The sequence below is a fragment of the Musca autumnalis genome, unplaced genomic scaffold (genome assembly GCF_047663935.1).
Source record: "Musca autumnalis isolate F117 unplaced genomic scaffold, ASM4766393v1 scaffold_5, whole genome shotgun sequence".
In the NCBI taxonomy this organism is placed as follows: domain Eukaryota; kingdom Metazoa; phylum Arthropoda; class Insecta; order Diptera; family Muscidae; genus Musca; species Musca autumnalis.
In genome coordinates this window covers 17,958,740-17,971,030 of record NW_027412088.1, presented here as the reverse complement: position 1 = coordinate 17,971,030, position 12,291 = coordinate 17,958,740, and the positions used below count along the sequence as shown (strand labels likewise).

General features: G+C 36.1%; 1 protein-coding gene across 7 annotated transcripts in view; it reads right to left on the bottom strand.

Annotated features, from left to right (window-relative positions):
• GLaz (Glial Lazarillo) overlaps positions 1-11,541 on the bottom strand; it is a 35,822-nt gene extending 24,281 nt beyond the window's left edge. For 2 of the 7 annotated variants that reach the window (XM_073990483.1, XM_073990485.1), the window contains exon 1: positions 11,297-11,396. The gene's annotated coding sequence lies outside the window, so the exon portion shown is untranslated. Of the gene's footprint in view, positions 1-11,036 lie in introns of all 7 variants that reach the window. The other 5 variants (XM_073990480.1, XM_073990481.1, XM_073990482.1 and 2 more) reach the window with 5 other exon arrangements.
• Positions 11,542-12,291: the final 750 nt, after the last annotated feature.

The window sequence follows — 12,291 nt, the reverse complement described above, 5'->3', positions numbered from 1 at the left end:
AAATACAGTGGAACCACCTGCTACTTGTGGGGACTCCTATAAATACACATCCTTTGTGTGTTAACAAGTTCGTTTACATTAGTTCCTCTATGTAAATTTATCACTCTTTTTTCCTGATAAGTTTTCAAATATTTCCGCGGTCAAGAAGTGCGAAGTTTCACTGTAATTTTCTTCAATAAAATTTACACAATACTGGAAACTTCTTTTTAATATACTCGTATGCAGATAATTGAAAATGTGTGCCATTTTTACAAAATCAAAAGTGATTACATGGATGATGTACATACATACAAACATATTATGTAGGTCATATTGAGGAAGCCGGAACTTAATGAAATGTATGCGTCATGGCTCTGCAAACACTGCAAACACTGAAATTTGAATTTTCTGCGAAAATAAATCGCAGTACAGTAAAGTTGCAAAAAACCCCTATGACACCGCGTGAGGTGGTTGGAGCGCAAGATAACTCTAGAACGGATCTGCCGATTCGGTCCAACATTTGGCCTTAGTAAGATTTTGTCCAAACATAGTTTAAGTTCGAAGATAAGCCATATCGGTCCACTCATTCAGGTACCTCCCCCAAAAAGTTTTTCAGGAGCAAGTCCATACTTCTTGAGCAAAGCCCAAAGGGTGTAAAAACCCCATAGGCACCATATGTAGTGGCTGGAGATCCACTTCTATAATGGTCAATGTCGATCCATTCCTTTTAGTATCTCCTTCGCAAAACTTTTGATCTTTAATCCTAATCAACAGTTTTGTCGGTTCAAACGCCCAAAATTTTTAAAACCCGTAAATAATTTTTTTGGGAAAAATTGTTTCAATATTCACAGGCTGAGGGTATAACTCTGACTGATACTTTTTTACTTGTTGTAAAGAATTTGGCCAACAAACAAGAGGACCACGAAGTCTTTTCGGAAGACCATGAAGTCTTTTCTGAAGACCACAAAATTTTCAAAATGAAGGCTTCTCATAGAAGACCTACAGGTCTTCTCATAGAAGAACTAGAGACATTCTCATAAAAGACCTTTTGTAATGCCAAGTTTACACTTGCGCTCCAAAATTCACTGGATTTCACGAAATCCTGAAATACACCCCGGTGTTTACACTTATTTTTTGTTGATTTCAAACATATCACAATGATCAAGGTAGATGCATATGCGCAGCTGATCGAACATGAATTTTCAAAACAAGTTGTTGTAAATTGAATTAATCATCAAAAATATACGACAATATAGAACTTTACAACTTTATTTGGAAATTATCGTAAAATTATCTATATATCGTATTAATTGTGTATAGTACAAACAAATGAAAAAATAAAAAAAAAATGATTTTATCGTTGAGACTTCGATATAATAAATTTTGATAGATAAAAGTTGTGCTCAGAACCTGCAAAATATTAGTACTTGCAGTAGTTTTCCCGTTTAGTGCTAAAAATGCGTTCCCGTACTCCGAAATCTAGCAAGACTTGCACTTCTCTTTAAACTAAAATAGCGCCGAATAAGACCCTCTTCTCCTGTTTTCTGCCATACAATTTTGGCCTAGTGGAAACTAGCAGCCAGCATGTTCATTGGCATCTAATATGATAGCTGATACGTTGATTTTGACATTTATGCTGGAGTTTTTGCAATTTCCGTTCCCGTATTTTTTTAAGAAATTTGTATGGGGAAGCAATTTTTGACAATTCGCTCTTTTTTCTAACAATACCATTAAAAAAGTACGGGAACACAATGAAAAATAGCATTGTAACAAAGTAATTTAATATTTTTTGACATTGTTTACAAATTTTGATACTAAAATTTTTTGTTGCAGCAATTGACCATCTACCTTGTTTATTGTGATACGTGAAAAGTGTTGCAACTTTTGGTATTTTTTTAGGCAAAAACAGGGTTGTATATCATGTGTGCTGTGATTTCGATGTTGATTTCGCTGAAATCACGAAATGAGATGATTTCATTTTTGTATGCGAAATCATGATAAATTTTGCTTGATTCCGCGCGAAATCACGAAACGCCCTCGAAATCACGAAACGACGCCAAATGTAAACTAAGCATAAATCTGTAATTTATAACACTTGTTGTTGTTGTGTGGGGAACCATAAAAATAAATAAAAATACCATGATGTCTTTTCTAAAAATACCACGAGGCCTTCTCTTATTTAGGAAATTAGCTACAGGTATTTTCAAAAAAACCTAAATGTATTTTCAAAGATACCTAGAGCTCCTTTCGGTGAAGACCTAAGAAATCTTTTTATAGAAGACCTAAAATACATAAAGGTCTTCTTATAAAAGACCTAAAGATCGTAGGGGCATAGAGACCTTCTTATAGAAGACCTAGAAGTCTTTACATAGAAGACTAGAGGTATTTTTATATGAGACCTACAGGTTTTCCCATAGAAGAATATTAGGTTTTCTCATAGAGTCTTGGAAGGCCATTAGGTCTTCCCAGAGGACTTCTCATTAAAGACCTAGAGATCTACTCATAGAAAAAGTATTTTCATAGAAAACAATGAGGTCTCCTTACAGAGGACGATGAGTTCTCCCATATAAGATCTACAGGTCTTCTCGTAGAAGACCATGAGAGGTCTTCTTATAGAAGACCTAAAGGCCTTCGCATAGAATATTCAGAAAATTTCTCATAGAGAACCATGAGATCTTTTCATAGAAAACATAGAGGTCTTCTCACAGAAGACCATGAGGTCTTCTCGTAGAAGTTTTCTCGCAGAAGACCATGCGATTTTCTCATAGAAAAAAAGAAGACAAAGGGGTCATGGCATAGAATACTTGGAGGTCATCTCAAAGAAGTCTTAGAGGTCTTCTCACAGAGGACAATTAGGTCTTCTCGTAGAAGAAAATAAAACCTAGATGTTTTCGCAAAGAAGACTTGGAAGTCTTCTCATAGAAGTCATCTCACAGAAGACCATGCGTTATTCTCATAGCAGAAAGGAAGACCTAGACATCTTCGCATTGAAGACTTAGAGGTCTCTCAGACTTAGAGGTCTTCTCAGGTAAGACCATGACATCTTCTCATAGAAGAAAAGAAGACCTAGAAGTTTTCTCATAAAAACCGGAAGACCTATTGGTTTTCTCATAGCTTGCCTACAGGTTTTTATCATAGAAGCCCTAATGTTTTTGTCATAGAAGACCAGAGGTCTTCTTTAAAGAGCCTAGAGGTCCTATTCATAGAAGAAGACCATGAGGTCTTCTAATAAAAGACTTAGAGGCCTTCTCATAGAAGACCTAGAGGTCTTCTCACAGAAGACTTAAAGGTCATCTCATAGAAGACCTAGAAGTCATCTTACAGAGGTCTTCTCACACAAGACGACGAAGACTTCTCATAGAATACCTACAGCTCTTCTCTTAGGATACTAGTTGTCTCTTAGGAGATCTAGTGGTCTCATAGAAGACTATACTAGTCTTCTCATAGCAGATCATGAGGTCTTCTCACAGATAATCTAGAGGTCCTCTCACAGAAGATCTAGAGGTCATTTCATAGAAGACCTAGAAGTCATCTTACAGAAGACCTAGAGGTCTTCTCTCACAGGACGATGAGGTGTTCTCACAGTAGACCTACAGAGTGGACTCATAGAAGACTGGAGCTCTTCTCATAGAAGATTACAGGAGTTCCCATAGAGAACAAGTTTCCATAGAAGACCTCTAGGTCTTTACATAGAAAATTAGAGAGTTCCAATAGAGGACTAGAGATCTTCTCATAGAAGGTCAGGACTTCTTCTCATAAAAGATTTAAAAATCGTATCATGGAAGACCTAAATGTCTCCTCATAGAAAACCTAAAGGTCTTCTCACAGAAGTGGACTTGACATAGAAGACCTAGTGATCTCATAGAAGACTAGTGCTCTTCTCATAGAAGACTAGTGCTCTTCTCATAGAAGACCGAGTGGTCTTCTCGTAAAAGATCTAGACATATTCTTATAAAAGACCTAGATGTCTTCTCATAGGAGACCACAAGCCTTTCTTACAGGAGACTAGAGTTCTTCTCATAGAAGGCCTACAGGTTTTCTCAGAGAAGTCCTAGACAGACGACTTAGTGGTCTTCTCATAGAAGATCTAGAGTTCTTCTCAAGAAAGACCTACATACCATCTAATTAAAAGTTCTAGAAGTCTTACAGTAGATTAGAGGTGTTCTCGTAGAAGACGTACAGGTCTTCTTATAGAAGGCCCAGTGATCTCATTGAAAAAGGTCTTATCATGGAAGAGAAGAGGTCTTCTCATAGAAGACCTAGAGGTCTTCTCAGTCTTCTCATAGAAGACCAATTGGCATTTTCATAGAAGACATGGTTCTTCCCATAGAAACCCTTGAACCATGGTACTCAACATGTTTTGTGCATTAATCTCTCTGAGCGATTCTTACCTTTGCTAAACCACGACAGATGAGAACAAAGAGAACATATGTTGTTGTTGCAGTCACGTTAGCGTATATGGGTGATCTTGGCTGCCATAGAATCTTCTCATAGGAGACCTTAAGATTTTCCATAGAAGACTTAGAGATTGTTTCACAGAAAACCAGAGGACTTCTAAAAAATACATTCAGTTCTTTTTATAGAGGTCCTAGAGGTCTTCTCATAAAATATTGATATGACTTCTCACAGGAGATCTAGCGCTCTTCGCATAGAAGACCTAGACATAGAGGTCTTCTCATAGACAACCTAGAGACCTTTACATAAAAGAGTGTGAAGTCTTCTCATAGCAGAATTTCAATACTTCTCATAAAATACCACAATGTCTCACCATCAGACCTTCTTGTAGAGGACCATGAGATCTTTTCATAGAAGACCACGATGTTTCATAGAAGACCATGACGTTTTCTCTAAAGGGATTATTATTTATTATTTTTATTTATGTATTTTATTTATTATTTTTATACTTTAGACTTTAGGCCAAAGAGGGTATATACATTTTGTTACGACCTCATCGAAATAATGGTTTTAGATCCCAAGTATGTTTGGAAGAAATCTTTTTCAGACAATTTGGAGTAGATTGAGCAATGTCAGTCCGTCCGTCTGTCTATCTGACTGGTGGGCACGATAACTCTCGAACGAAGCGACTAATCGGGTCCAAAAATTGTCATTCGTAATATGTCGTCCAAACATAGTTTAAGTGCGAAAATGGGCAATATCGGACCACTCCTTCCAGTACCTCTCCTATAATAGTTCAAAAATTGTCTGTAAAATGGTGAGCACGATAACTCTCGAAGCAAGTTACCGAATTGGTCATAACATTGCATATGGTAATATTACATTCAGACCTAGATGGGGTTCGGTCAGTGAAGTCTCAGAACACCTCTCGGTCCCCTTTACGACGGTACAAATACTTCCTAAGATAATGGCCTAAAAGCTCCAAAAATCCCTAACGGCACCAACTAATATAGCAAATTAGCAAGATAACTGTAGCAGGGAGTTTCTGATTAGTCCAAACTTTGCACATGGTTTTACTTCATCTAATCATGTATCAGGTTAGTAGATTGCCTACATCGGACCCGTCCTTCGGGTACCTCTCACACAAAATTTGGGAAATGTGCAGTTTAACAGCTCATCTCGGATAGTTTTGACAATTTTTTTCCAAAAAGTTATTCTTGCGGAGCCTGTTATGACGCCGAAATTTTTTTCGGGGGGCATGCCCTGGCCCAAAATCTTTGGCTGGCTGAAACGTGCGATACCGCTCGAACGGATTAACCGATTTGGTCTAGAATTTGGCTTTCGCAATATTTTATCCAAACTTAGTTTAAGTTCTAAGATGGCCCATATCGGTCCACTCCACCGGGTACCTCCCTCACAAAAGTTCGAAAAACATAGATCAAGTTCGAAAATGGACTATTTCGTTCCACTCCTTTGGATACCCCCAACACACAAAAAAAGTCAGAAAAGTGCAGTTTAAGACCTCCTCTCAAATCGTTTTGATTTTTGTTGTAACAACTTGCATTCGCTGCCCCCATTATGACGGTACAATTTTTTTTTAGAGGCAACTCCATACTTCTTGGGAAAATGGCCCGAAAGCTGTAAAAACCCTCTACGGCCAGCATGAGTAGTGGATGGAGCGCACGATAACTCTCGAACGGATTAACCGATTCGATCCAAAATTTGGCAGGCATAATATTTTGCGCAAAATGAAAAAAAGTTCTAAAATGGGCCATGTCGGTCCACTCCCTCGGGTGTTTCTCCCACAATAGATCAAAACTTTTCACGCACGATAACTCGCGAAGGCAGTAACCGATTTTATCAATACTTTGCACATCGTAATATTTCTACGAGACATAGATCCGGTTAGAATATGGACTACATATGTCAACTCCCTCGGATACCTCCCAAACAAAATTTCAGAAAAGTGCAGTTTAGTTACTCCTGTCGAATGGTTTTGATTTTTCTTGCAACATATTGCACTCAAAGTCACGAATATGATGGTACAAGTTTTTGAGTGGCAAGTCCAACATGTGTAGTGGCTGGTGCGCACGACAACTCTCGAACCGAATACTGCGTTGGTCAACACTTTGCATACTGTAATATTTCCTCGAAAATTAGATGAAATTCGAAGGTGGTGCTTGTAGGTCCATTCCTTCCCGTACCTCCCCCACGAAAAATTCGCTAAAATGGTACCCGCGATATCTCATAAACAGAGCAACCGATTTTGTCCAAACTTTGGATCTCGAAATATTTTGTACACACTTTCGCTTTGTTCCTTTACTTTTTTAATGGTAAGAGTGGTAAAAGAGAAAAGTGACAAAATTGCTCAAAATTGTTCTCTCATGAACATTTTTACCAGAAAAGTAGATCTGGCAGCAATGTCAAAAATAAACATAAAAAATCAATTTTCGTCTTTTATTTCACAGTTTTTAATTTAGTTTTGTCAGCGTTCGACTTTTTCTTCTTTCGTCAAACAAAAGTCGAAAAATCAATTCTGCCATTTTTTACCTGCAGAAATTTGTCTGGTACCCTGTGGTAGAAGTGGAAGCCATTTTCGCTCTCTCTCCTCTCTCACTCTCTTAAAAATTGCTTCTAGTTTTGCCACTTTTCGGGGTTAAGGAACGCTTTGCAGGTTAAAAATGGTAACAAATGGTAAAAATGGTAACCTCAGGTAAGTAAAGGAACACAGCTTTTATGTTCACAGACGATCTAGTGGTCTTCTCATAGAAGATCTAGTGGTTCTCCTCAAGTTTTTGAAGTCTTATAGCAGACTAGAGGTGTTTTCGTAGAAGACGTACAGGTCTTCTAATAGAAGTCCCAGTGCTCTCATTGAATGAGGTCTTATCATGGAAGAGAAGAGGTCTTCTCATAGAAGAACTAGAGGTCTTCTCAATCGTCTCATAGAAGACCAATTGCTATTTTCATAGAAGACATGGTTCTTCCCATAGAAGCCCTAGAATCTTCTCATAGAAGACCTTAAGATTTTCCATAGAAGACTTAGAGGTCGTTTCACAGAAAACCAGAGAACATCTAAAAAAAGACCTTCAGTTCTTTTTATAGAGGTCCTAAAGGGTCTTCTCATAGAAAACCTAGAGATCTTTTCATAAAAGTGTGGTAAGTCTTCTCATAGAAGACTTTCAGTACTTCTCATAAAATACCCAAGGGTTTGTTTGGGGCTCCTTTGGAAATTTTTACCAAAGGTACTCCAAGTGACCCTGTTTACAGCGATATTATGTTTTTCGTAAGCAAATACATGTTTCCTGATATAATGGTACAAGAGCTCTAAATTGTATAGTGACCAACTGAAATGACAGGTTGGCGCGATATCTATCGAGAGGAATGTTGGAAGTCATTCCTCTCGATAGATATCGTGATAAGGGATTATGTCGCTCCATTCCTTTAGGTACATCCCCCGTAAAATTTTTGAGCATAATTCCTAATCCATATTTTTGTCGGTTCATACGCCGAAAATACATACGTCTTTGAGAAAAAAGCGTTTCATTTATCTTTCGGCAAAGCCGACTGATTCTTTTTTCTTGTTTCGGTTGCATTGCAATCCGTACTTCCTGAGAAATTGGCTGAAAAAGTAAAAAAAACCTACATACGTCAGAAGTATTGTGTTTGCTTCTTTTCTTTAAGTCCGACACTTAGGTTATATCTGTGTCGCCACAGCTGACTGATACTTTCTTACTTGTTATTATAATTACACAGTACAACAAAATCGATTTTTTTCTAAAATTACAAGAAACCCCGCACAGATTATGAAAGAGGACCGAAAAAAAGAAGACACGTGTATCGGCGTTTTGAAAGTTTACGTCGGGAAGTAAACTAAATAGGCGTGGCAAGTTCCGCCCATTTCTACAGGTTTTGAAATATTCGACATCAGATTCCTTGGAACCCTTGCATTTTAGGTATAAAGTGTCTTTGGCAATATTACTGACAACAATGCGGGGTATCTTTTTATAAAAAATTAACCCTCATGCGAGTTACCAAAGGGGTCTTTTTGGTTCCTTTTTTCAGAAACGTTTAAAAACTCCTTTAAAATGTGATCGTATCAAATCAATATGTTCCACAAAATTATTTGTAATAAAATTTTACTATAGGTCCCCGAATACACCAAAACTCTAAATCGTACCTAAACGCCAGGAATCTGCCAAAAGTAAAATCACGTTTTAGGGTTAATGTTGTACTTTATCTGAGTTTATTAAGTTTTGTCCCACAAAACTTCATTCTACATAGAAGACGTCAAAGACAAAAATAATCTCCATCAAATTTCAATATAAGTCGCCGAATAAATGAAATATGTATTTACAATATATATCAGGAAAATATATACATCAAATTTGCCAACAAAACAGTCAAATATTTTTTGAATAAATTTGTATTGTTCTTTTTTCGAGTTGATGCATGAAAGTAACATGAAATTTAGTTTAAGACGAAAGGTGTTAAAAGAAGAAATGTTCTATACAAAATTTCATTGTAAGTCCCTGAACAAACCAGATATCTAAGTAAAATACTTTGTTAAGAAAATTTCGTTACAAAATTAGATATTATAGGTACAAATTATTTGTTAAACTATTAGACTCTTAATTAAAATTTGTTCCATACTGAGTCAAAATCTCCTAAAATATTTCACTTTTTGGGGATTGTGTCAAAAGAAGAAATGCTCCAAATCAAATTTCATGATAAGTCTCTGAACAAAAGAAATTTGTAGCTATAATATTTAACATCTTTAGAAGCTTTCGCTTTTTATATATGATTTAGGACTATATTCTACCGTTTTTATTCACATTTTCGTTATCTGCGGTCACAAAGTATATTTTATTGATGTTTTTCATAATAAATTCTTTCAGAAGATTATGTGTGCTCGATCTAAACTATTTTTGAAATATCTATGGTGAATATACATAGGGAAAATATTGGTAACCCAGATCGGACTTTGAAAAATTATGTATTTTAGTACTATAAACTTAAATAACGTCATCAGGATAAGTTATAGGTTCCTGATATTGTATGTGAAAATGCCGGGATAGTCTACGGATATTGTCCAGTGAATATATATGTAACATACGATTCCTAACATCCATGGTTTTGGCATGGTCCTAAATATTATAATGGTGGCAGCTACTCCTGCTCTGACAAAATTGACTGAACATTAATCTGATGTCGAATATTTCAAAACCTGTAGAAATCGGCGGAACTTTCCACGCCCATTTACGTTACTTCCCGACGTAAACGTTCAAAACGCCAATACACGTGCTTCGTTTTTTCGGTCCTCTTTCAAAATCTGTGCAGGGTTTCATGTAATTTAAAAAAAGTTCAATTTTGTTGTACAGTGTTATTATTGTTATGTCTTTTGTTACAATCACCTATCCATGAGCCACTGTAAGCAAGAAATTTTACGAATAATATAATTTTAGTATTCCTTAATTTTTTTATATTAATTCCACACGCATAAAACGACCACGAGCGCCTGCTGTTTGCAAGCATAACGTGGTGGGGGAAAGCAAAACATAACCAGCCGGCCGACACTAACCCGGAAGTGTACAACAACGTATGAACATAGTAGTTCCATTTCGACATAGTACATGCAAGCAAAAACTAAGTTATGGCGGCAAAAAAAAAATTACTAAAAATGGGAAGTTCATGAAATGTCGAAAAACACACAAGTTTTTGCAAAATTGGCATACATTTTTCCAAAAAAAAAAAAAATTCACTAAGTACAAGCCTTCTTTTTTACCAGTCGATAATTGTTTTGTAGCTGCAGTTGTTGTTGGTATTTTTTTACATAAATATTCCAAGTTTTGCTGGGAATTGAAGAGAATGTGCAATACAAGTGGTTTTGTTTTAAAACAGTGCGTGCGATGCAGCTGGGGTTTTAAATTCATTTTATTGGTAAAAAACAGGCATCGTAATATGGCAGCACAGTGGGTTGTAATAACAAAAAATTTAAATGTTGGTCAAATGGAGGTGGGAACTGTTTGGTGTATCTTTGGATGTTCATTGTGCTTTTTAAGAACAAATGCATTAAAAATTGTAATGACAATTTCGCCATAAGTTGAATGGTTGTTGAATATTCTCTTCATAATTCCGAATGTGTTAGGCTATAAATTTTCCAAACAAAAAATCAACATCCGACTCCATTAGGGACGATTAACTATCTTATTTTTTTTTTTTTATTTTTTGTTATAGGAATAATTTAAAATGTTGAGATTTTTAAATCAGTCATATTTTACATTTTCTTGAAACACTGTGCAACAATGCAATATTTTACACCTTCACAAACCAAAAAAACGAGCGACAAACAAACAGATTGGGTGTTGTTGTTATCATTTAACGATTTTAGTTCAAACTTTTTTTGTTTTTTTTTTTTTTATTTATTATTTGGTTTATAAGTTTAGGCCAATATTTGTGCAGCCACTTAGTCAGTCAAGACAGTTGGACAGGCAGACAGTCACCCATATCATAACAAAGAGAGAAAAGCAACAAATTAACACAAAAAAATAAAAACTATTTTTTTTAAGTTTAATTCATTTCATTGTTGGCAGTTTTGTTGGACAAACGGAAAATCACAACAGCATAACAGTAGTCAGTAACTATGTCTGTCCATGCATCCATACCCTCGGACTATGCTTATAACACGCACTTAAAAGAAATATTTATTTATTTGTTTATTTATGTACATAGCCTCAATCAGCTCAATTTAGTTGAACAATTTTGTTTGTTTTTTTTTTTTTTTTCAAAACCAATTTACAATGGGCGAGTATTGTTGTTTGTTGGTCGGGTGATTGGTCTACAATGCGATGAACGGATCTTTTACCCAAAAACAAAAATCGTATCTCAATGATAGACAAATCAAACAAAACTTTGGTTCAATTACACAAGAAACCCGCTATTGTCGTTACGTCGGTCGGTTGCAACGATATTCTGCGCTTTCGATTCCCGTATTCGAGGTAGTTGTTGATATGAATGTTCAGCGTTAACTGAAATCTCCAAATGTTGAAAACGAACCACGAACCCCAGTGAGCGAGCACACACACACCAAGCAGCTATGGATTTGATGTTGATGTAGATTTCTTGACAAAGAAAAAAGATTGTCATGTGGATGCATTACCGCGATCGGCGGATCTGCGGATCTTGATGTTGGAATAAATCTGTGGAGACTTGTGAGATTGCAATGTAGTGTTGCTGGACACTTCTCTCTCACGGCATTGATCTCATCTCAAATGTTGCAGAGATAAACCATACTTAATGTGGAACATGTTATATGAGGCTAGTTCAAACTGATAACACCTGAGATTGCTCGGTTGGAAATTGATAATATTGTACATGAAAGTGTTTAAAAAACTACCAGATATTTATAAGGAAGACATATGTATATTTGTTGGTGTTTTTAATGTTATCAACCATTCTACATAGTGAATGGTTGACTTTGGGAAGACTTTTTGGTTTTCTATAAAAAGAACTTGTGTTCTTCTATACGAAAATCTGGTGTTCTTCTATAAGAAGGCATTGTGGTCTTCTTTAGGATGACTTTGTGGTATCCCATAGGAAGAACATGTGGTCTTATATAAGAAAATCTGGTGTTCTTCTATAAGAAGACCATGTTGTCTCCTATAGAAAGACCTTGTTGTCTTCTATAAGAAGACCATCTGGTCTTCTGTAAGAAGACCTTGGGTTCTTCTATAAGAAGACCATTAGGTCTTCTATAGGAAGCTATTGTGGTCTTCTATAGGAAGAACTTGTGGTTTTCTATAGGAAGACCTTGTGGTCTTCTATAAGAAGACCTTGTGATCTTCTTTAAGAAACTTTGTAGTCTTCTACAAGAAGAACTTGTGGTCTTGTATAAGAAGAACTTGTGGTCTTCTATAAGAA